The sequence below is a fragment of the Camelus dromedarius genome, chromosome 6 (genome assembly GCF_036321535.1).
Source record: "Camelus dromedarius isolate mCamDro1 chromosome 6, mCamDro1.pat, whole genome shotgun sequence".
Lineage (NCBI taxonomy): Eukaryota > Metazoa > Chordata > Mammalia > Artiodactyla > Camelidae > Camelus > Camelus dromedarius.
Window position 1 is genome coordinate 66,802,988 of NC_087441.1, and position 26,512 is coordinate 66,829,499.

Sequence of the window (26,512 nt, forward strand, 5' to 3'; positions counted from 1 at the left end):
CCAGATATATATATTAGGTTTACCAGATGGAGATCTGTATCTACAGATGTGGCTATCTTTATAGTGTATGCCATGTCTATTTTTAAGCAATTTAACGTCTTGGAGAAACGTCCAAAATGAACTGTGTGCAAACCTATCATCCTAGGTAATTAAACATAATGATGAGAGATTTAAAGTTTTTTTTATGTAAGCCAATTAAGTGCTACAGGCCAACTCACCAAAATGATGAATTTCATTTAAAGTAGTGAAATTAAACGTTATGGTTGGAAATGGTGGGCTAGCAGACCAGTTTTCTCTGAGGCCACTGATAGTTCAAGAAACAAAAATGTCATTAGCATGTATCATAGAGGGGTTCATACAAACGTAGATAAAATCACTAAATTACTGGGTTTAAAAAAAAAAAAAAAGGAGGGATGAGCAGTGAAACACTTCTCTGTTTTACCCTGCTACAGTTCATGTCTTTGACACTAAGGGAGGATTCTAGGAAATGATTAACCGCTGCCACTCCTCTACTCCCAAATCCAGATCACGTCTAATTTGAGCAGTGGCTCAGACCAATACAGAGCTGGTGTTAGCATGGCCTCGGGCCCTGAGGGCATGGGGGGAGACAACCAACATGTAGCTTTCCCCTGGGGCAGGGCAACAGTCTGCAACTTGCATCAGACTGCGCCCTGGACTAGAATCAGAGCAGAAATTTTGGAAAAATCTTGTCCACCCAGGGATCTGCTTACCATAGAGAAAAGGCCATTATATGCCCCTAAATAAGCCAAGAAAGTACAGAATGCATGTGGGTTAGGTCCTCCCACTCCCAAGGCTAGAGGTAAGAAAAGATTTGGAGCCCGGAGCCTTTTCCTGGTAGCTGACCTGGAGACTAGCAACCTTCCAGCCACTGCACTGCTAGCCCACATGGGATTTCCACCATCCACCACACACCACACTGCCATGATGTGGGGTGTCTCATCAACCAGCCCAGAAAAAGCCAGTGATGTAAAAACCCGCTCAGGACCCAGCAGCCAGAAAGAGGAAGGGCAGTCGGGACAAATACATATTCCTGGTGAAACAGAACTACCGTGAGAGAAAGAGGAGGGAAAGATGTTCACAAGAGTCAAATCAGCGCTTACACACGTGCACCCATGAACACTTTCCAGAGCTAAAGCAAGCCGTAATTTCCCTAGGTGACAATTCAGCACATGAAGAAGAGGATGATCATTCCAGAGGCCAACAAGAATGGACCAGGAGACAAAGAAACTAAGAAGGATTAAATAAATTTTAAATGAATAAGCTAGAAAACAAAAACCAACCAAAATAAAGCAGAAAGGATAAATAAATTCAAAAGTTAAAAACAAAAATTATGACCCAGAAAGCAGATAAATTCGTTGTGAATCTGACGGAAGAAGAGAGTGTACATGGCAAGCACACACATGAGATGGAATCTTGGAAAAATATGCAGGATTAAAGATGACACAAACCACTGATATGGGCATGACTGAAAAAAATTGTAAGAGATTACTGCTCGCAATTCTATGGCAACACATTGGAAAACAGAAGAAGTGAATGATTTCCTCACAGAATACAAATTACTTAAATTGCCAATCACCGTAGGAGATGTCGGGCTGGTGACGAAGAATCCATCGTGGAAAAAGTCACAAAAACCAGATGGGTTTAATCTTTAAAGACCAGACGACTCCAATGCGGCTTAAATATTTCCAGGCCATGGAAAAAGAAAAAAAAAATTCTAATTCATTTTCTGAAGCCAGATTAATTTTAATTCCAAAGCTGGATGATAAATACTTTTTAATGCTGAACTCATCGCACTTAAAATTGCAGATATCAAAATTTTAACTAAAATATGAGCAAATAAAATGCAACTTGCTTCTGTCTTAGGTCAGGTTCCCTGGAGAACTCTGCGGTGGAAGTACGCAAGCCAAAGGTTTTGGGGGGTGCGCTCTCAGGAACAATGCCTTTAAGAAAGGGAGAGGCCAGGACTGGGACTGGAGAAAGAGGTTGAGGTGCAATTCAATTACCAAGGGGGCTTCAGCCTCATTTACAGAGAGGCTGAACCAATCATGGGAGGCAGGCTGCTCCCTGAGAAACTCAGCTGTGAGCCACCAGCATCTCCAAAGCTCAGGACAGCTGAGGGAGTAAGTACCTCCCGCTGATGGTGGCATCAGAGCAGCACACACAGCATCCATTAGACACAAGTGCCTAGCGTTTCAAAGGATACACTATGAACGTGCAGAATTTATTCCTGATTACAAGTGTGAGATCAAGAAATCTATCATTATAATTCTTTGCATCAACAAACCTTTATAAATGTATGAAGAATAACCATTAGATGCTGAAGCAGCACTGGAAAAACTTGTTAATTCATCAGCCATTTCTGACACATCTTTAGTTTTACATGTTGCAGACATGTGAATACATCATTCTGATTTTTGTGTAGAGTCTTTTTTTTCTTTCTTGGCTTTCCCTTTACTTCCCCATCCCCAACCCCATCCACATCAACCCCAGTACACAGAAAAGAAATAACTATTAACATACAGGCTCTGAGTCGGTATAGATTTAAATGTGTCCCAGATTTGTTTCAGGTACAAGCATTCTGAGCTACCAGTTTCCACAGGCATGTGTTGGAGAATTTTTAGTTTAATTAAACATGTCCATCTCCAGAGCCATTCTCTCACTCTCCTTTGAACACACCACAAATATTCCCTGAAGGTAATTAACTCAGCCAAGATATAAATAAAAATAAGTAAAAGCTAGAAAAAAATCTTCAAAGTGTGGCCATATGTGCAAACAGAAAGCACACATCTTAGAAGGAGAACTACAGGAGTAGAGGTAAATCATCACCTGTTTGTCTGGGAATTGAATCAGACCCACACGGAAATTCCCAGCCAGTCCTCCTTTATTAACGGCAAATAGTAAACCGTCCTCCAACAAACATCCCCATGCCCTGCCGTTAATAAGAGATTTTTTTAAAAAGTGTAAAATCTGAAATAAGGAAAAAAGGTAGAGAATCCAGGTATCTCACAGATAATCAACACACTTCAGAAATTAATCCGGACCCTTACCTTGGCAGATTGCATCTGGTTGCTTTCTAGACGTAGAATCTCAATCACTGGGAGGGCTGCTAAGATGGAAAAGCACGTCTGGCCTCCGAGGTTGCTGAAAAAGCAGCTTGCCAGCCATAGGATTCGCCAGCCACTCTGGGGTCACCTCAGAGGCGTGCTCTCTGGAAGAGACTGAATGGCTGGGGGATTTAGTACCTGGCTCCCTGCTGTTAGTTTGCACGTGTCTGGCCCATGTGTGGACCCTTAGGACCACCACCTGTGGTTAGGGAGCGGCATTGGCTTCACCTTTCTCCTGAGCCACAAGCCACCGCCAATCTTAAACCGAAAGAATTCTTCGAGCTGCTCTCTCCCATAAGAGGTTCTGGCTGACTCTGACTACAAGCGTTTTATGGTCTGTCCAAGGCAATGTTATTTTCTCTTTGTAGGCAGAGCCTCATGGACATCCAAATATTAACAGAAGTTTGCTGCTAAGTATTGAATCAGGGGCCAATTGAACATCAAGTTTAATGTCTGCAAGCTAAGACACCCTGATACATTGATCTCAAAATAGATGTGCCCAATTTGATCTGAATACTTTAGGTCTGGGACCAACATTCTTTTTCCTCTGGATGGTGTCTGAATGAGTACCATCTAAAAGAAATTCTTTTACAGTTTTCCTTTTCTAACTGGTCCCCCCTTAAACAGGCCATTCTTTTTTTTTTCATATACATAAGGCTAAATTAATACCTGTTGGGAAAATGTTAGTGCACTGCTGATTACCTGATTCTTTTCTTAGACATTACATGAAATAGAGTAAAACAGACTTAAAACTGAGTCTGAAATATGTAACATTTCGGACAAATTTTTCTTTGAAGAAATTTTAAGAATCAAGAAGAAAAGCAGATCTTCCTAGTTTTGTTTGGCTGTTTTTTACAGAAAAGAAAGAGCTAGTCAAAGTAGACGGGAACCACTTATCTCAGGCAGTTGGAGTGGTCTTCCGATTGGACACAGAGGACTGGACCAGAGGAGTTCTTTGGACCCTCTCCCAGCTCTATATTACAAAGCTCATGTGATAAAAGATTCTTCTTTACATGTTATTCTTCCACTGACAGTGCGAACATTTCTGGAAAAAAATAAAAGTAAATAATTCTGAAGTTCTGAAGTTGAAAGCTCTCCAGTTCTTTATAAGAAACAGATTTTTTTTTTTTGGCATGGAGATAATTAATCTCATATTTTCTATCCATTTGGTGCTACTTTCCCAAGCCTTTATTTCTTTTCATTTTCATTTTCCGCAAATTCTTCTGCTGGAAAACAGCAATTACATTTAACTACAGAGAGGTAGTTAGATGTGTGTGCATAAATTTTATGTTTTCATCCCTTTGTTAAATCACAGTGTATGTCTCTATTCAATTGGTCTGATAACCAAGGCCAATTTAGTTAAGTTATAACATGAAAACAACCCAAAGTACATTATATTGAATACCTCTTGCTGACAATATGATTGCCTTTTGTTTTTATTTTATTCCTTAAAAAAAAAAAAAAGGAAGGCTCACATTGCCAATTAGAATCACATTAAGTGGCACTGAATTAAGGGAGAAGAATCTAGATGGAGGTTTAGCCACAGCGATCTGCAAGTTTCTCAAATACCATTTGACAATAACAGGATAATTACTACGCGTTCTGGCTTCCCCCTGCAGTCCTGCCCTGGGAGAGATTCTGTGGCTGTCCCTGCAAAACCACAGTGAACCAGGGAATGCGGGTCCCTTTACCAGTCCTGACTGCTCAAAACTCACCAATGGTTGAGCTGCATTTCTTTGCCCAAATTGACTATCTTTTTTCCCACTTGTGTGGATGTCTTGCCTATGTTCTTTTTGTTGAACGCACTGCTCTCCTGTACCCTGTAAATACTGAGGATTTCTCCTCCTCAGCAGCACTAGAATTTGAAGATAGGAGGAATTTACCGACAGAAGTACGCCTGGAACTGGGGATGGGGAGAAACAAGCCCTCTGTTTGACTTAATTGTGTGCTAACTGAAGGTGGGATTGTGGGTGGGCTGCAGACTACGGTGGAGGTGCTGAAACAGGAGAGACCTTCCCCGGACTAATAGATGAGCCTGAATCAAGATTCCTAGATAGGAATCATGTCACACTTTGAAGTGAGACTACCTGGGTAGAATACAAAGTCCAGAGTCACAACCAGATAAAGGAAAAGGGAGCACATGGAGTTATGACTGATTGGGAACCACAAGGTTCCATTCAATACTTCTGAGTAAGGTGCATCCTTTTGGCTGATGGTGATTGCCTGTTAGTGCTACAGCCGAGGACCACACGGGGCGCTGCCTTCAACAAGCAGTCCTAAGTCTCGGCAGCAAGAAATAGACCCACGTGAGCTTCTCCGAAACATGATCCTGAGGGTCTGTCATGAATTTAATGTGTTACAGGGCCCCTCCCCCATTTCTAGTTATGACCCAAAACTGTTCAGTTTCTAAAGTGCCTTATCCCAAGTCATGTTGCTTAATTGGCAATACAAGAGAAACCTCTGAATCCAAGAGAAGGAACGTGAAAACATGCCCTTCCATCTCTCTTTTTTTATATGGTTTTTTCAGGATGAAAGCCCCACCGTTACAACGTTTTCCTTTCACTGTGCTGGAAGATTTCTTTTGTAATGTGCTCACAGCTGTAGCCTGAAAAGTGTGTCATGTTTTCCTACCTGCCTTTTCCTAGCTTTTACAGGGCAACATAATGTAGGGGACCGTGTCCGTGGACTGAAAATCGGAAGAACAAATTGCCAGTCCTCATTCTATGATTTTTTATACATATTTTATTTTATGGCCAGTATTTATTTAAGATAATCAGGAGGTAAGGAAAGCTTTTTTTTTTTTTAATGGAGGTACTGGGGATTGAACCCAGGAACCTCATGCATGCTAAGCAGGCTCTCTATCACTGAGCTATACCTGCCTCCCTGTGATTTTTTTTTTTTTAATGTGTAACTTCTCACACGTTTCCCATTCTAAGATCCATTTATCAAATGGGAGAGTTACTAATTCTCTAGCTTTCCACTTGTTTTTAGTCCTAGGATCCTTATTTGCAAGTGGAATTCTATTTAAAACCCCAACATGCAATACAGATCAGAGTGGAACCGCTTAATTTGCAGTGGGGAAACAGCCGTTGGGATGTGGAGCCTTATCCATTTGATTCCAAATAGCCCCTGGGTCACTTCACTCAGGAGACTGAGAATTCATCTTAAAAAGCACAAATCTATATGAGCCTTTCCAGATGTAAATCTGTGATTTAATGATGTTACCCCCATCTTCTTCACTTGGATGCAGAACCCTGGCTTGATTTCAATTTGTATGTATCATGTCAGAGAAAGGGAAAGTTAGGCGGTAAAAACCTCGCAAAATATAAAAAAGAAAAACATTTTTTCCCTAACAGACAGCAGAAAATAGACTTCAAATCTCCATGGGAAGTTTTGTTAAAAGGGTTGATTTCCACCGTTGTATTTGCTGGCTTCACTTTCCAGGTTGGGCTCTGGGAGGCTAGCTTTATGGAGTGGTGGCCCTCCCTCAGTGCTGACAGCGAGGATAACCTCTTCCTGCAGACACTGGCTTGTCTCAATTCCTAAGCCTTCCTCCGTGGAGGAGGGACCCAGACCCATAAACGTCGCATCAACCTCACCTGCCGTTCCATCTTGCAGCACCAGGAACTGTCACCCAGAATCCAGTGACCTGGTCAACTCTGCAGTACCCCAAGGTCTCCACAGGTCCTCTTCATGGGCAGCCAAATAAAGTCAGGAGAAGTATAAGAATGATCTCGTGCAAAGAATATAATTTAAAAAATAATAATTAGTCTCATTTTGTGAATATTAACTATATATCAGGTATTACGCTAAGAGCTTTATGACTACGCATAGGCAAGGCAGGTTTTAGTATTCCCTCCTCACTGAGAAAGAAGCTGAGACTCAGAGGTTTTCAAGAACAAAGTCAGTATCTAACGCACGAGTGATGCACCTTATCACCCGCAGGGTCTCCTTCCCCACTCCCACTGGAGTTACGCGTAGCTAAGACCCAGAGATCCTGACAGACCCCTGCAGCCTTGGACGACTGGTCTCCTGATCGCTTCCTTGGTGCAGCTGACAAATTGGTCATAGGGAGACCATCAACCTAAATATAGGCCGTTTAAAAAACCGCTAGATGTTTAGAAAATATTTTAGATCACTGACTACAGTGGAAAGTAATTTACTGTATGGAAGCAATCACTTAATCACTGCAATTAGCCAAATTATTACCTCTTTAGCTAACTATCTTTTCATTATGTCATTAAAAAATTAAACATTACATTATTCTGGCCAATGCCAAATTCTTTTCTCATCATTTCATCATGAAAAGTGTAATTTACTATATGGTACAATGTAATTTTCTACAGCAATTAAATTTCATTTTATTCTTAATTACAGGATAAATCTTCCCATAACTACCATGACCTATGCCTAACCAACGAGAGAACTTGGCCTTTCAGGAAACTGTAGTTGTAGGGGCTAGAACAAAGGTGGTCAGGTTTTTTCCAGACATGGTAAGAAAGTTCTGACTTTCCATGCAAAAAGATAATGCCCTCAACCTAGCAGTGGTTCTCAACTAGCTGCACATTAGAATTCTCTGAGGAGCTTAAAAAAAAGGAAAGACCTCATTCCCAGGGGTCAGTCACCCCCTAGAGATTCTCATTTAATTTATCTGAGGTGGGGCCTGTCATGCTTTGAAAATCTCTCCAGATGACTGTATTCCCGATGCTGTACAGTATATCCATGCAGTTTATTTATTTTACACATAGTAGTTTGTACCTCTTCATCCTCTGCCTTGCCTCTCCCCCTGACCCCTCCCCACTGGTCACCACTAGTTTGTTCTCTGTATCTGTGAGTCTGTTTCTTTTTTTGTTATATTCCCTAGTTTGTTTTATTTTTTAGATTCCACATGTAAGTGTTCTCATACTATAAAAGGAGTGTTATTTTAAAAGCCGTGAATCACTATGTTGTACACCTGAAACTTATATAATATTGTACATCAACTATATACCTCAATAAAATTTTTTTAAAAGGGAGTTGGAGAGGGTGGGGTAGAAGGACTCTTCAGATTTGTCAGTTAAGGGTATCTCTATCTCTTAAAAAAGAATCTCTCCAGAGGACCCTGATGTGCAGCCAGCATTGCGAACAATTGTGAAGGTAATTTTAGCCTGTTCTGCCTTTAGTCGTGTTTTGTCTGTTTTGAGGGGAGTTACTGGTAGAGTCAAAAACCATTACGTTAGACCCAAGTAAAGGCAGAAGGCAGGGTTACAAGGATGGATGCAAAAGACCCAGACAGCCAACCTGACTGTAGGTTCATAACCTAGAGAGTGAGGAGTTTGCAGTTATAGAAAGATGAGCCATTGGCTATAGACCAAGATTCTAGATAGTCATGCTCAGTTGCCAAATACTCCAGTATCATTTGTCAGGGACTTGCAAAATGGTCAGCAATTTGAGTAGATAAATTATCTGCTATGGGACTGTGTACCTTAGATCCAAAAACAAAAGTTACCTGAGTTAACGAGCTTCTTATAAAATCCTGGGCCAAAGTATACCTATGAGTAGATGCACTCTGATTCCACTCAATTCATTTTAATATGCAAATACACACCTGACACTTACCAGGCTCTGGGTAAGATACTTTTGTGATGACAAAGTTGAATGACAAGTGGTTTCTGCTCTAGAATGCACTCTGTGACATTGCTGGGAGGGCGGATGGAGAAGCCTTGGCTGCACTGGGTTCAGTCTTGAGTAAGACAGCAAGCATGGCTGGGAGGCTGTCTTCAGCCCCTGAAGATATTTCTATGAGGGAGGCTCAATGATCATGGTTTTCCATACACTGATCAGTTAAGTTAACCAATCTCAGCAGCCCCTAAAGCATGAGTATATGAAACCTGGACACAGAGATCAAAAGGAGGCATATTGGTTTGTTCCTTTTTTCCTTTTTTTAAACAGTTTTATTGAGGCATAATCGATACACAGTCAATGGTACATATTTGAAGTATACAATTTGATGTTTGATACTCATGTGAAACCATCACCACATTCAAGATAATGAACATATCCATCACCCCCAACATTTCCTCTTGTGCTTCCTTTGTAATCCCTCCTTCTACCCCTCTCTCTAGTCTTTCTTCTTCCCCCCGCAGGAGAAGCAGGGATTACTTGCAGCAAGTAAGGAGAACACTGGGGACCCCTTTCTCCATTCTGAAACAACCACTTATTTGCTGTTTATCAGCATAGGCTGGTTTGTACTTTTTAGAATTTCATGTAAATGGAATTATACAGTCTGTGCCCTTTTCTTTGTCTGGGTTTTTCAATCAGCATAATTATTCTGAGATTCACCAATGTTGATGGATGGATCAATAGTTCCTTTTTTATTCGTTTTTATCCTGAATAGTAATCTGTTGTATGTACAGACCAACTCAAGTATCTGTGGAAACTTGTCTGATAAAGGTAAATAAATAAACTGAGGGCTGGATGAAGAGTACAGGCCTGCTCTAAAGAGGGCAGCAGTTACTCAGTCCCAAGTGACCATGTATGAAGTATGGTGGGCTCAGACTTGCTGAATTTTATCAGTTTTTAAGAGAACCTGAAAGTTAAGCTCACATGAGATTTCTTGATTTTTAAAATATAGACAATATTTCACATTTTAGCTACCCTCTACCTTCGGCCCATCCCTCTGGCCCCTGCCATGCTCCCTGTCTCCCAGGACCAAAGAAAGATGTTGCCCGTGGCCACCAGATGGAGACTTCGAATCTACGGCGTGTGGCTTGAGCAGAAGGAGTTGTAAAGATTTCCCCAGCTGATTCTCAGGTGTATTAAAGTTTGAGACCCACTGTTCTAGACACTATGCTTTAATTCAGTCAGTCAGAATCATCTTACCTTTTCTTGGCTGCCACTTCCTGCTGTTGACTCAAACTAAGTTAATTATCAACTAGTCCCTAGAAGTTTTTCCCTTCTACGATCAACTGCTAAGTCACATTTTCCCATCCTGTACTTGGCTACTGACCCTTTAATCCTTCCTAAATTTTATTTTATTAGATAGAGCTTGTGGCTCTAGTCAGTCAAGGTTTTCTCACATCCCAGTTCTTTTACTGAATATATTTTCTATTCCTCTCAGCTTAAAACAGTCTAAACATTTAAGGAGGTGTCTTTTGTCTAAGACATTGAAATGCTGACTCCAATGAAGGGGCTTACTTCTCTCTGCCAGGGTCCTCTATCCAGGCTGACACTGGGCATTAATAGCTGCATTTCAGTATAATTGCAATTTGCCTGATTTTTCTTTTATACAGACCATATTTATCCATTTTCATAAGTAATTTATGGAAAATGAGCCCCATTTCTAAAGACTTTGAACAGTTCCACCTTAGTCCCCTATATTGGTTACTCTTCGTCACTCAGAAATGTTGGATTTCTCGACAGTTCCACTCAGTGCCATGCTTTTTCAATCCACATGCTCTTCTACTATATTTTAAGCCACTATGTGTACACTGATGGCTGACTGGCCCCATCTGCCCCCTAAGTTTTAGGATCATATGTATAACTGCTTGCTGGAAATCGCCAAATAGATAGCTTTCAGGTTCCTCATATCAGCGTGTTCAGAACTGAACTCATCATCTCTCACATGCCCAACCCTGATCCTCCTTCTGATTCCCCATGTCGGCTACCGAGATTTATCTGGCTACCACAATGGAAACCTACCAGCTATTCTTGACTTATTATGCTCTTCCTTCACTAAATCAAATGCCACTTAATTATGTCCATCTTACACCCTGTATTTCACAGATCTGTTCCTCCTTCCAACCCATCCCATCACTATCCTAGTCCGGTTGCTAATCTCTTCTTGATTGGATTCTCTCAGTGACCCCTAAGCCAGCCTCCTGGGTTCCCATTTTGACTCACTTCATTGCCAAAGGGGCTCATCTAATTTCAAATCTGACAGTTTTACTCCAGCGATTAAAACACGTCAGTAGTCTTTCTTTGCTTCTATAATAAAGTCAAAGCTCGTCCACTTGGCAAAACATTACTTTTCAGAACCTGGCCTCATTCTGCATCTTCTGCCATCTCCCACTCTGCACTTTATAACACTATCACAACGAGCTTTCTTCTCCCATAAAACATGCTACCCCGTGCCTTGTACCACTGCTGAAGCAGCTCTCTCTGCTCGGAATACCTTGCTTCATCAAGGACCTAATTCCTGCTCATTCTTCAGTACTCAACTTCCACCTTGTCTTCTTCAGGCTGGCAAACTCCCCGCACCCCAAAGGTCACCATTCTGGACCTGCTCCTCTCATAGCAAGTACTACTTCACTTGAAATTGTAGCTTTCCGTATGTCTCCTCCGGCAGACAATTACCCATCTTCACATCCCTAGTGATTGGCATATGGCAAATACTCTAGAAATGGTGGTTGAAGTTTTAGGGAAGACTGGGTGCTCGGTGTGAGTGACATTTCCCTGGTCTATACATCTAGTAAACCTGACATATATCTATGTCTATATCTGTATCAATAACAATATCTATATCTACCTATCTATATATAGTTTCATTGGACATAACTGTTCTTAGCAAACTCTAGCTCCCCATGCTTCTTCACCTAGAAGAGGGATCAGCATAGTAAATATGATAAATTTTACACTTAGTGAAAATAGGCTTATAAAAAAAATAGATATACAACCAGTTTCTTCTATACAGCATAGGGAACTAAATTCAGTATCTTGTAGTAACCTATAGTGAAAAAGAATATGAATATATATATATGACCGAAACATAATGCTGTCCACCAGAAATAGACATAACATTGTAAACTGACTATACTTAAATGAAAAAAAATAGGCTTTTACAGGTCAGATGGTTTCTGCTGCAACTTCTCCAAAATGCTGTCATAGCACAAAAGCAGTCATAAGCAAATAGGGATGGCTTCATTGCAATAAACTTTATTTACAAAAATAAGCAACGGGCCAGATTTGGTCTATAGATCATAGTTTGTCTGCTCCTTACCTCAAGGCTTCCAAACGAACTCTTTCAAACTCTAACACCTTTCGGCCACAGGAAGCCTGGAGACCATCACCAGGTGTCCGGTGATTCCCGAGAAGTCCCAGCGCGTTTGTGAGTGCTCAATACCAGCGTGATTGGGCTGCAGGAAACAGCCTTTGCCATCACTGCCAGGAAGGGTGTGGGGCAACGGTATGTATGTTCACGTGTTTTTGAGGAAAAGAGACGCTGACTCACAAAGAGGGATCCCTGGGGATGAGGTGGATTTGTGATCACCATCATGCAGAATCCAAGCCAACACAAGATCTCAGGCTGGTTCTGGAACAGACAGAATGACATGAAGGCTGGAAATTACATCCAGGCTCTGGCCACTGATCTGGATGACAATATCCTCCATAAAGAGTAGGAGCAACCAGAGAAGATTCAGGTGACACTTCTGGTGCCTTTACGTCCAAGGTCGGCAAACCAAGACCAATGTGGCAGTGGATGCACCATGTGTATGACCAAGAAGAGACAGTTCTGAAGGCCTTGTCTATTAATGACTAGTTTATACACCTAAAAACAGTCCAACATCAAGTCACTGGTCCTTATGATGTATAATTCCCCTTCTTCCACTTCGTGAAAACAGGGACAGTACTTACCCATCTCCAGGAAACGGGCACATTATTTTAGACCTACTTCTTTACAGATTGGCTCTGCCATCTAATCTGCACGTTTTCCAGAGCCCACTGGGATGCGGTTGAGGTAGTTTCAACGTAGAAAACTAATGAGAAGACAAAATAACAAAAATCTACTATACATTACATAATACTTTAAAAACTATAACTTTTAAAACAAAACACATATAAATATTTGTTTAAAAAAAGTAATTACACATATATAAGAGAGACATACTTGTGTCATGGTTAAGGCCACACATAAACTTTGAGATTAAATGACCTGGGTTTGAATACTCAGTTTATCCACCTGTTAGCTTTGTGATCTTGAGCATTTTACTGACCTTCTCTGAGGCTGAGTTTCCTCACCTGTAAAATGGGGGTGATCATTAAACCTACCTCATAGCATTTTGGGGAGAATTAAATGAGCTAAGTATGCAATGGACATGGTGCAGGAAAAAGTGCAATAACTATTAATTAATATTATTTATTCAGCTTACGGACATCCTTGATGTAGATATTGAGTCTCACATTCTTGCAGTAATTCAATGGTTTTTCAGAAATATGAACGTAACAGGCTAGAGACTGAGAGTAAGAAGGAACTTCCAGCCAAGAAAGTTAAAGGCCAGAACCTGGATGAGGATTCAAGCCAATTTAGAGATTTGATCTAGAATTTGGTCCTTTCATCATTAATCTTGGGTGGATACCAGAGTTTCCTTTTCAAATGCTCAGGAAAGATAGTAATGTTGCAGCTGCTGCTCATTTTTATGCATTTATGTGTACCCACAGCATCACTTTTATTATAATAATACCTTAGCAATAATTAATGAGAACATACTAGGTGATGATAAATAATGTAATTTTTTCCCTCAAGACTGGGAACAAGGCTTCCCAATTCAGATCCCACTCTTGCCACCATATAGCTTTTCTCTGAGGCTCAGTTTTGTCATCTGAAAATGAGGCAGTCGAAACAGAGGTTTCCACGGCCACTTCCAGGTCTAACGCTCTGTGACCAGACCACTCCATGACAAGGTCACAGGCGTGAAAGCCAGGGCTTGCTCTCCCTGTTTCTCCCTTTGTGCCTTTGGAATCTCTTCTCTTCCACCTTATTGTGTTTCCTCCATGACACGCTTTAACTAACAGTGCCCATCACCAAGGCCTCCCCCTTCCCCAATATGGTGATTTACTAAGGATTTTAAATTTCAGTACAAAACTCCCCTTTCCAAATCATGAGGAGATCATATCCTCTGATAGTTTAGAACCCCTCAGCCTTTCTAGACTAAATCTGGATACACACACTTTCACAGTCCTGTCCTTGAAATACTTGTACATTTTCCTACAAAATTATTAGCCCATATGCAATCATTTCCTTCTTCTGATGGAGATTTTTCTTACTTTTAACAAATGACCACTTTCACAGACAATTATACAGTTCTCTTTCCAACTCAATTTATTTTGTTCTCTGCATGTCTTGATAAGAAAACATTTCTTAAATACTTTTACTTTAGATTTGGGGACAGCTTTTATTTTTTTTTTCCAGTCTTTTCAATTCTTTCCTTCTAGATTCAATGCCATTTTTCCCAAATAAAGATATTAGTGAGTATAGGCATCAATAATTATACAAATTATTCATGTATGATCGTTTGATATTAGACATACATCTATTTTCAAACATCACAAATTGAACTTTGGATGTTTTTTGTACACAAATATCACTATCACATGGCAAGGTGGTGCTTATGGCTGAAAACTTGAGAATAGAAGGATATTGTTTGTTCCCCCAAAGTAACTGCACATCAAAATCACAGAATGAAGCTGACTTTAGAAGGGATATCATAGTTTTCCTTAAAAACCAAAAAGATTGTCATTTGAAAGTGGATTAGATATATTTATACTGGAACCAGAGATTACAGTTAGGACAAATGGATTGACATTAAAGTTGTATTTTTTAAAGTAAAAGTAATATTTACATTAACTATTATATGGAAGCAATTTTATAGCCTCTTCAAAACATAAAGGAATGGGATTTGAACTTGAGGACCCTCCAGTTTGAGGTTCCTTCGTTCTGCTCCAGAATCCTATGAAGGAGGTGGTAGCATTCTGTTAGTGTTTGGTGAACTGTTAAAATCTGATAGCTTGATTTTAGAGTGTAACACAGGGTAGGCTATCTGATCTAAGAGTCTGAGCCTCTAGGAAATAAGAATGTATTTAAATGAACTCAGAGCAAATAAAAAGCAGGCATTTAGTCTATGCGATTTAATCATAATATTTTTTGTCAACGTGAACACACAACTTGATATTTAAAGTAAATATGAGTTTTGTTCACATGTTGCTTGAGAAATTGAAAACAGGTTAACGTTTAGCCCCCAATCTAAATTTGTATAAGGTACATTATTCAGCAACACACAGGCCTGATTAAAGTGCCTCAGGCTGTTCACATGCAGGCTGTAAAGACCAATTCTTGGTAGTTTCTTATTTTCAAAACTGTGCCATAAAACTCAGCTTCTTGGATATCTCCCCTCTAAGTGATCAGATAGATCAGATTAGATCAGATAGCCTACCCTGTGTTACACTCTAAAATCGAGCTATCAGATTTAAACAGTTCACCAAACACTAACAGAATGCTACCACCTCCTTCATACGATTCTGGAGCAGAATGAAGGAACCTCAAACTGGAGGGTCCTCAAGTTCAAATCTCATTCCTTTATGTTTTGAAGGGGCTATAAAATTGCTTCCACATAATAGTTAATCTAAACAGGCTCCTCAGTTAATCTATATCATTTTGAAGTCCTGGTCTATTAAAATTAGTATATCTCCAACAGTAGACTGACCTTACTAATATGTAAATAATACAAATTTTAAAATAGAACTAAAATACACAAAAACTGCATAAACATTAAATTAAAGCACCAAGAGTCAATACTCCCATCTCCTCCTCCACAAAGCACAAGCGATCACCAAAAATGTAGAATTTCTGCCATTTAGTTTTTCTGATTTCCCAAAATGGCAGTTTCACACAGTCCAACCTGATACAAACAGCAGGTGAATGATTTCAACTAGTTGCTCAGAGTACATTTTTCCAGTTGGTAGAAAATCATCATAGAAGAATAAAGTAATGCCATTTGCAGCATCATGGATGGACCTGGTGATTGTCATTCTAAGTGAAAGGGGGTGGGAAGGGATAAATTTGGGAGTTTGGGATTTGCAAATGTTAACCACTATATACAAAAATAGATAAAAGACAAATTTCTTCTGTATTGCACAGGGAACCATCTTCAATATCTTGTAATAACCTTTAATGAAAAAGAATATGAAAACAAATAAATGTATATATATATGCATGATAGAGACATTATGCTGTACATCAGAAATTGATACATTATAACTGACTATACTTCAATTAGAAAAAAAAAGAAAAAAGAAAATCATCATAGGATTGGACACAGCTTCTAGATGCAACATTAGCTTTTCAGTTTATGACCAAATGGGAAAAAATAGAGGTTGAAAGAAATGCTGGTCTGAGGATCCCCTGGGATGGGCAGAAGAGGGATCAGCAAAGTGATGAGAACTGAGCCCAGACAGGTGGTTGCTCTGATGTGGGCGATGATGCTGCGATACAGCTTGCAAGAGAAGGAGGGATGGACCCTAAAAGCAGTATTCAGGTAAATCACAGACAGCCAATGGCCCAACACTTTCCAAAACCTGGAAGACCATAAGCAAGAGAAATGAAAGGTCTTCCTGAGGCTATAAGATCAAAGTGGTAACAGTTGAAGTGAGTAAAATTGCTACTTAACTTACACCTCACTTTCGTCATTACTTCAAAACTTAAGCTAACAATGATAATTTTATTAAAAGATCTATTGTCGGAATTTAATAAAATCATGTAAATAAAGGACTTTGCACCTGATAACTGCTGGAAAGTGTCAGCTCACTTCACCTCTCTACAGGCTTCCCAGGGTCTGATCCTAGATATTGTTAATGAGGGGAAAGTCTTGAAATAGAGCCTAGAATGATTACTCAACTAGCTGCTAGCAAGAGGTGCCATGCAAATGCAAAGGTTGCTACAGTTTTCCTTACAATACCATGCAAATACTTATATTTGCTCTCCCTCCTTTCTCCACCTGACTGACATCTCAACAATGGTAACTTGGCTTCCTCCTGGCACTGCTCTAAGCTGATTTGATGAACGTCACCAACGACCCCCTTGGTTCCAATCCAAAGTAGACTTTGAGCGCTGTGCAGCATTGGACATTTCTTGATGTTTTCTCTTTCCCCTCTCCCTGTGGCTTCTCTTTCCTGGTTTACTTCTACCTCCTTCCATCTACTCTTTTCTGGTTCCCGTGTAGGTGTCAATGCTCCGCAGAGCTCTTCACTCATTTTCATGAGTTTCTCCATGGCTTTCTCTAAATCCATGACTTCCTCTACCACACATTCCTATACCTTTATCATCATTCAAGCTGTCGGCTGCAGCCTCTCACCTGTAAATCCAACTGTCAAGTGAGTAGATCCACTTGAGCGTCCCCAGAACATCTCAAACTAAGCATACCCTTGAACTCCCCAACCCTCTGTGCTCCCGTGGTTCTTTGCTCATGCCTTACACTAGCATTCATCACACTATACATCTGGAGGTTTAAAAATATATTATCATACTTTTATAGAAGACAGGGACTGTTTCTCTTTCAACTTAGAATTGGGTAATTCTGGCAATAATTCTGGCAAAGCATTGGCACACAGTAGGCATCCACTAGGTATGTGTGCTGACTTGAAACTGACACAGAGCATCTCCACCCTGCCTATTTCTTCTTTCCTTAGTGTGTCTGGGTTATGTTTTGGTTACTGGCTTGCTTTGTTTTCAACGTTCTGATTGTTGCCGGGTGATTTCCCTGGGACTCTTTCCTGGCTGCTATGCTTCTACTACCAGAGATTTCCACTTGTAGCTAAATGGTCACATTTTTATCAGCCTCTGGAATGGAACAGGGTCTCAAAGAAGTTCAGCTGCAACCACACACATATTTGTGGACTGTAACAGGCAGGGGAGGAATTTGGCAGGAGTCTCCTTATCTCTGCCCAGAGTCATCCCTTGTGTCTTATTTCACCGTCTGCTTCCTCGGAAAGGATGTCGCTTTCTCACTGTTCGACGCCCCAGTTTGAATGTTTATTCCATCGGTAATGGATCTATAAACTTGAAAAATGAGGAGGTTTATTACCCTCAAAATAACAATGAGGGGGTTAAGGCTTCTCCTTTTTATTTTTATTTTTTTAGCTTCTGTGGGATAAGGTCTTTGTTATTGTTTTCCTTTTAAACTTTAAAACAGATACTCTGTAACTGTCTTTTTTTAAATGGAAGACTTCTGCTAAAATCAGGACTCGGGAGAGACATATAAATTAGTCTTCTTTTACAAACATGTTTTAATAAACTTCCTTCAGCCAGAAACGTTGGGAACTGAGACATCCTGATTAATTGAATGCTCTGGTTAATCAATCCGAAAATATTTCTTTTTTTAATCGAGGTACAGTTGATTTACAATATTGTTAGTTTCTGGTGTACAGCATAGTGATTCAGTTATACATATATATAAATTCTTTTTCATATTCTTTTCATTGTAGGTTATTACAAACTATTGAATATAGTTCCCTGTGCTGTACTGTAGGGCCTTGTTGTTTACCTATTTTATATATAGTAGTTTGTATCTGCTAATCCCAAACTCCTAATTTATCCCCTCCCCTCTTCCCTTTTGGTAACCATAAGTTTGTTTTCTATGTATGTGAATTTATTTCTGTTTTGTAAATAAGTTCATTTGTATCATTTTTTAGATTCCACATGTAAGTGATATCATATGACATTTGTCTTTCTTTTTTTGGCTTACTTCACATAGTATGACGATCTCTAGTTCCATCCATGTTGCTGCAAATGGCATTATTTCATTCTTTTTTATGGCTGAGTAGTATTTTATATATATAAATATATACCATATCTTCTTTATCCATTCATCTATTGATGGACATCTAGTTTGCTTCCATGTCTTGGCTATTGTAAATAGTGCTGCTGTGAACATTGGGATGCATGCATGTTTTTAAATTAGAAAAGATTTCTTAAGTGCTTTCTCAACACTGTCCTAGACATTGAGAAAAAATCAGAAGAATTTTACAATACAGTTGAGGGTAAGGAAGAGTTCAAGACACATGAAATAATTCATGAACAACTTAAGATCATAGTAGCAAACCTTATAAATCCTTAAACAGGCCCTATGAAACTGACAAAATACTCCCACTATCCTTCCAGTCAGTTTATTCTCCCATTCTCCAAAGTGAGCATTCAAGCCTTCTCCACTCTCTTCAAACTTCTGATTCAATATGATGGCTGCACCGCCTCTGGCACTGACGTCACCTACATTCCTGGCACCTCCCCCACTCTGAGAGTGGGGCTTTGAAGCACACCTCATAAGAAAGAAGAAACCACAGAAGGTCTCAGCAACTTCCTCATCCTCCTGATGCCAAATGTATTAACCCACCCCCATCCCTTTCACTTCATTCTGATATAATAAAAGAACTATCCCTTCTATGTAGGATCAGTCCTTCCCTGGTGTGACAGGTCCTCCCCCTCCCTTCCTGTTCAGAATTCTGAAATAGAGATGCCTATTCTTTCCTACTTCTTTTTTCACCTTTTTCTCACTCCCTCCATCAGAATTTCCCATCAGAATAAAAACAGAAGATGTTTTTAAACATCTGCAAGATTTCCATGTAAAAATTGCTTCTCTCTACAGTCATCTCCCCAACTGAGACCGTGCCATCCTTCTCTCCCAGCTGCATGGGCACATTTTGTAAGAATTGTCTACACTTGCAGTCGCTACTCCCTCAACTCACACTCATCAACCCAGCCTGGCTTCCACTCCATCCGTCCTCCAAGAGAGCTCTTTTGCAAATGTGACCAATGTGCTCCATGTCAATAAATCCACTAGGTGTTTTCAGAGAGCTCCAACAGTCACTTACGTGATACTAATTCACAGATCTGTTTGTGAGAAGCGACCCTAGCACAGCTCTGCCGACTAATGCTTCTATACCTCAGAGAAGTTATTAAACCTCTCACTGCCGTGATTTCCTTAGATAAAAATGTAAATAATAATAACTAACATCAAAGACCTGTAGGTATTAAATGCACTAATTCTCTAACATGCATATATAAATTAGTCAGATTAGAGCCTGGAAATTATCTTTTTTCTGTTTTTTTTTTAACACCTTTATTGCGGTATGGTTCCTGTACAGTAAACAGCACATATTTCAGATGTACAATCTGATGAATTTTGATAGATGTATACACCCATGAAACCACCACCACAATCAAGATAGCTAACATTTCCACCACTCCCCGAGAGGTGCAATTGTGAATTCCCAATTTATCCTTTCCCACCCCCTTTAACCCCTGGTAACCATAAGTTTGTTCTCCATGTCTGTGAGTCTATTTCTGTTTTGTAGATAAGTTTGTTTGTGCCCTTTTTTTGATCCTACATATAAGTGACATCATATGGTATTTTTCTTTCTCTTTCTGGCTTACTTCACTTAGAATGACAATCTCCTGGTCCATCCATGTTGCTGCAAATGGCATTATTTTATTCTTTTTTATGGCTGGGTAGTATTGCATTGTATAAATATACCACATCTTTATCCAGTCATCTGTCGATGGACATTTGGGTTGTTTCCATGTCTTGGCCATTGTAAATAGAATCCTAGACTCACACATTGAACTGCATACTGGACATTTCCACTTGGATGTTTCAAAGGCACTATATCTGTTTTCTATTGCTGCTGTAATAAAGTACCACAAACTTAGTGGTTTAAGACAACTTAAATTTATTATCCTACAGATCTGAAGGTTTGAAGTTTGACATGGGTCTCTATGGGTTAAAATCAAAGTAAAGTTAGAGCTGATTTCCCTTCTGGAAGCTCTAGAGAGAAATGTTCCCCTGCTTCTTCCAGGTCCTCAAGGCCACCCACATTCCTTGGGTCATGGTCCCTTCTTCAACTTCAAAGCCAGCAACATTGCATCTCTTTCTCTGACTCTCTTCTGCCTCCCTCTTCACTTCTTAAAAATTGAGACATAATTCACATACCAAAAAATTCAATATCTTCTAATAACATTTAATGAAAAAGAATATGAAAACAAATACATGTATGTATATGCATGACTGGGACATTATGCTGTACACCAGAAATTGACACATTGTAACTGTACTTCAATTAAAAAAAATCACTATGTTAAAGTATAAAATTCAGTGTTAGCGTATTTACAAAGCTGTATAAATATCACCACTAATTTCAGAACTTCTCCTTCACCCTAAAAAGACATCCTCTACTTCTTAGCAGTCACTTCTCACTCCTCCCTCCCCCAGCCCCTGGCAACCACTAATCTACCTTGTGTCTCTATGGATTTGCCTATTATGGACACTTCACAGAAGTGGAAACATACAATACGTGGTCTGGGTTCTTCCACATAGCGCATCCATGTGGTAGCATGTATCAGTACTTTCTCCTTCTTATGGCTGCAAATGTTCCATTGCATGGATATTTTACACATTTTTTTCACTCATTCATCAGTTGATGGATATCTGGGTTGTTCTGACCTTTTGGCTATTCTGAATAGTGCTGTTATGATCATTCCTGTACAGGTTTTTGTATGAACGTATGTTTTCAATGTTGCTATGTAACACTCTACTTAACCATTTCTGGAATTGCCAAACCATTTTCCAAAGTGGGTGAGCTGTGTTACACTCCCACCAGCAGTGTGTGAGGATGCCAATTTCTCCAAATCCTCGTTAATACTTGTTATTTTCTTTCTCTTTTTCCTTTTCTTTCTTTCTTTTTTTAAATCTACAGCCATCCTACCGGCTATGAACTGTCATCTCCTAGTGGTTTTGATTTGCACTTTCCTAATGACTAATGATGTTGAGTATCTTTTCATATGTTTATTGGCCATTCATATATCTTCTTTGGAGAAATGCCTACTGAAATCTTTTGCCTCTTTTTAATTGAGTTTTGTATCTTTTTATTATTGAGTTGTAAAATTTCTTTTTATAACCTGGGTACTAGATATGAAAATGTTTTCTGTCATACTGTGGGGTGTTTTCTTACTTTTTGACAGTGTGCTTTGATGCACAAAAGTTTTTAATTTTGGTGAAGTCCAATATATCTATTTTTCCTTTGGTTGCTTGTGCTTTTGGTGTCACATCTAAGAAGTTATTGCTTACTCAAAAGGTATGAAGATTTACACCTATGTTTTCTTCAAAGAGTCTTATAGTTTTAGTTCTTACATTTAGGTCTTCAATCCATTTTGAGTTAATTTTTGTGTATCAGGTGAGGAAGGGGTCCAAATTCATCCCTTTGCATGTGGATATCAAGTTGTCCCGGCACTATCTGTTGAAAAGACTATTTCTTTCCCATTGAATGATCTTGGCACCCTTGTCAAAAATCAATTGTCCATAGATGTATGAGTTAATTTCTAGACTCTCAATTCTGTTCCACTGATCTGTACATTTATGCTTACTCAAGGACCACACTCCTTTGATTACTGTGTCTTTGAAGCAGAGTTTAAAATCAGAAAGTGTGAGGCCTCTAGCTTTGTTCTTCTTTTTCAAGATTGTTTTGACTATTTTGGATTCCTTGCAATTCCACATGAATTTTGGGATTACCTTGTCCAATGCTGTAAAAAAAAAAAAAAGGCATTTGGAGTTTTGATAGGGATTGTACATATCTGTAAATTAATTTGGATGGTATTGCCATCTTAATATTAAGTCTTCCAATTAAAGAACATAAAATGTCTTTCCATTTATGTAGGCATTCTTTAATTTCTTTCAGCAATGTCTTGTAGTTTTCAGTACACAAGTCTTGTGCTTCTTTGGTAAAATTTATTCCTACCTATTTTACACTTGTTTGTGCTATTGTAAGTGAAATGGTTTTCTTAATTTCATTTTTGTATTGTTCATTCTAATGTATAAAACACAACTCACTTTTGTATATTAGTCTTGTATCCTGCAAATTTGCTGAACTTATTAGTCATAATAGCTTTGTTTTGTGAATTCTTTAGGATTTTCTCTATATAAGATAATGTCATCAGCAAATAGAGAGAGTTTTGCTTCTTCCTCTTCAATTTGGGTGTCTAGTGTTCCCCCCGACCCCTTTGAATACAAATGGTGAGAGCTGACATCCTTTGCTTGTTCCAGATATTAGGGAAAAAGCTTTTAATCTTTTGCCTTTAAGTACAGTATTAGCCATGGCTTTTTCATAGATGCCCTTAATTAGTCTGAGGAAATTGATTTCTGCTCCTACTTTGTTTAGTATTCTTATCACAAAAAGGTAGTGGATTTGGTCAAATACTTTTTTAAATTTCTATTGAAATGATTATGTGGAGTTTTTCTTAATTCTATGATATACTTAATTGATTCATTTTTGTGTGTTGAAACAATCTTGGATTCCTGGAATAGACCCCACTTCGTCATGATGTATAATTCTCTTTATATGTTGTTGGCTTGATTTACTAGTATTTACTAGCACTGAAGATTCGTAATGGGATATTGATCTGTAGCTTTCTTAGGATGTTTTTATTTGGCTTTGGTATCAGGGTAATAGTGGCCTCACAGAATGAGTTAGAAAGTGTTCCTTTCTCTTCTATTTTTTGGAAGAGTTTGTGAAGAACTGGTGCTAGTTCTTCTTGAAATGCCTGGTGGAATTCACCAGTGAAGCCATCTAGTCCTGGGCTTTTCACTGATGGAAGGTTTTTGATCACCGATTCAATCTCCTTACTTGTTATAAAGCAATACATACTTCCTGGTTTTTTCTTAAATCAGTGTTGATAATTTGTGGCTTCATAAGAATTTGTCTTTTCCATCTAAGGAATCTAATTTGTGGCATATCATTATCTATAGTATTTCATTATAAGCCTTTTTATTTTTATAAGGTTGGTAATAATGTTATTGATAAGATAAAATTTATTGTCTATAGACATCTGTTACTCTATAGAGAGTGAGTTCTATTCTATTCTGCTATTTTGCTATTTGCTTTCTATGTTTTTGTGTTCCTCAATTCCTCCACTATTGCCTTCTTTTGTGTTAAGTAGATATTTTCTAGTGCAGTATTTTAATTCCCTTGCAGTATTTATCTCTTACTGTATATTTCTGTGTTATTTTCTTAGTGGCTTCCCTGGGGATTACTATTAATATCTTAAGGTTTTACTAATTAACAACCTTAGTTCCATCTGTAACTGTATCTCATCTTTGCTGTGTTAACATAATTTATTCACAGGTTCCAGGGATTTGAATGTGGAAATTTGGAGAAGACCATTATTCTCTCTACCATAAGTACTTAGAAGTCATAAGGTCCAAGACTTTTTCATTAAATGTGCAGACACACACACACACACACACACACACACTAACAGACTCCACAAAATAAAGAAGCAGATGACACATTCCTGGTGCTATCCCAGTGCTTCCTAATCTCAGTGGCTAGCTGAATCATCTACGATGTTGTATAAGCCAGACCTAGAAGTCATCTTTAAAACCTTCTCCTCTCTCCTCCTCTTGTTTATCATTGAATCCTAGTGATTTACACCCCCTCCCCAATTTTCTATATTTCTGCATTTCCACTTCGAACACTCTAATAATCTAAACCACTTTCATTAGCCTTTTTCTCATCATCATGCCCCAAGAAGACTTTTTAGATATTTTTTCCTAATTGTTCCCCCCATGAAATGTAAATACCACAGATACACTGTAGAGCTGTGATTTATATATAAAAAGAGTAATTATAAATCTTACCCTTTTAACTCAATACAGAGTTAAGAATGGTTAAGTAAAATTTCAAATTAAAAGGTAAATTAGAAAGCTATCAACATTTAGCTTAACTTTAAAACTGTGTGCTGAGTAACTTTTCATGTAATTTATACGTTTATATAAATTGTAATGTATCAAGCTTATGCATACAAACATGTGAGCAATTTATATAAGTACATAATAACCATGGAATCAAGTATTTTTAGCAAAAATAAAAGTACTGAAAAATTGAATTGATTTCTTAAAAATTATTTTTAGTGAACTTAACTTCCGACTTTGCTTGATATGAGAAAATAAATTTTAATTCATATTAGCTGCTAGATATCCACACAGATCTTGCTAACATTTTTTCTTTTCAGCATTTGACAAAATGAATGATAAGTCAATGAACCTTTGTCAAATTAAATAACAAAGTATAAACTATTTTTATTTAATTCTTAAGCCCAACTCACACACAAAAGCATGAAGATCAAACATAGACAAATCTACAAGGTGGCCAACAATTAGCCCATAGCCATGCTCAGGCCACTTCTCTCAATATGAATTCAAGATCGAATAGTAACACAAGAAGGCGTCCCCAGTCACAGCTGTCCATTTCCCACAGTTACAGAGCACTGATCTGGCACACGTTTTGTGTATCTTCCATGAATTCAGTGCCAATGCTGCTCATGTAATACCTCAAAACAACACCAAAACCCAAGAAGAGAAATTAAATACTAAGGAACAAGATTTTATCTGTTAGGATTGAGCTTTGGAGGGTTACAGACCATTGTAATAATTAAGTTTATTTTTTGTTTTTGTCTTTGTTTCTTGCCCCCAGTGAACCAATTTTGTCCTGTTGGGGAAGACATCACCTCTGTTGAGAGTTCATGGTCTAAACAGTCATTAATTAACGTTTGTATTCCTAAAACAGTCTCCTAACAGATCTCAGTACCGTAGTGCACCCTTATTACCCAGAGTTTCACTTTCCATGTTCTGAGTTATCTGCAGTCTGAAATTTTTAAATGGAAAATTCCTGGAATAAACAACTCATAAGTTTTAAACTGTGTGTCATTCTGAGTAGCGGGATGAAATCAAATGCCATCCTGCTCTGTCCTGTCGGGCTGTGAATCATCCCAGCGTATCCCTCCCATTAATCACTTAGTCATCCTCTCGGTTATTGACTGTCCCTGGGCTTGCAGCGCTTGTGTTCAAGTAACCCTTATTTTGCAGAACAATCGCCCCAAAGCGCAAGAGTAATGATGCTGGCAACTCAGACATGCCAAAGAGAAGCTGTAAAGTGCTTCCTTTAAGTGAAAAGGTGAAAGTTCACAACTTGTTAAGGAAAGGGAAAAAAATCCTATGCTGAAGTTGCCAAGGTCTACTGTAAGAACGAGTCTTCTATCCCAAAAATTGTGAAGAAAGAAAAGGAAATTTGTGCTAGTTTTCCTGTGATGCCTCAGACTGCAAAAGGTATAGCCACAGTGCATGGTACGTGCTTAGTTAGGAAGGAAAAGACACTAAATCTGTACAATGATAAATTTTGAGAGAAAGAGACAGACCATATGCACATAACCTCTATTGCGGTATGTTATTATAATTATTATATTTTGTTATTAGTTATTGATAATCTCATACTGTGCCTAATTTATAAATTAAACATTATCATAGGTATGTATGTACAGGAAAAAGCTTAGCATATATAGGGCTTGGTACTTTGTGAGATTTCAGGTATCCACTGGGAGTCTGGGAATGTAGCCCCCAGAGGGTTGTCTGATGAACCTCCTTCTTGCCTCTCTGATCTGTTCCTCACAGTGCTGTCAGGATGATTTTCCAAAACTTAAACCTTGATCACCCTACCTCCTTCAATGCCTTCAACAGCCCTCAGAATAAAGCCAAAATGCCTACCAGTGCCTACAAATCATTCATGACCTGGTCCTAACTCACATCATATCACAT

The 26,512-nt window shown here is 38.8% G+C and overlaps 1 long non-coding RNA gene across 2 annotated transcripts in view; it reads right to left on the minus strand.

Moving 5' to 3' along the window:
- Window positions 1–8,618: 8,618 nt before the first annotated feature.
- LOC116154327 (uncharacterized) overlaps window positions 8,619–26,512 on the minus strand; it is a 28,387-nt gene continuing 10,493 nt past the window's right edge. The window contains exons 4-5 of one of the 2 annotated variants that reach the window (XR_010381320.1): window positions 12,103–12,859; window positions 8,619–8,995 (exon numbers count right to left, since the gene is read on the minus strand). This is a non-coding gene — a long non-coding RNA (uncharacterized LOC116154327). Of the gene's footprint in view, window positions 8,996–12,027; window positions 12,860–26,512 lie in introns of those variants that run through there. The other variant, XR_010381319.1, reaches the window with a different exon arrangement.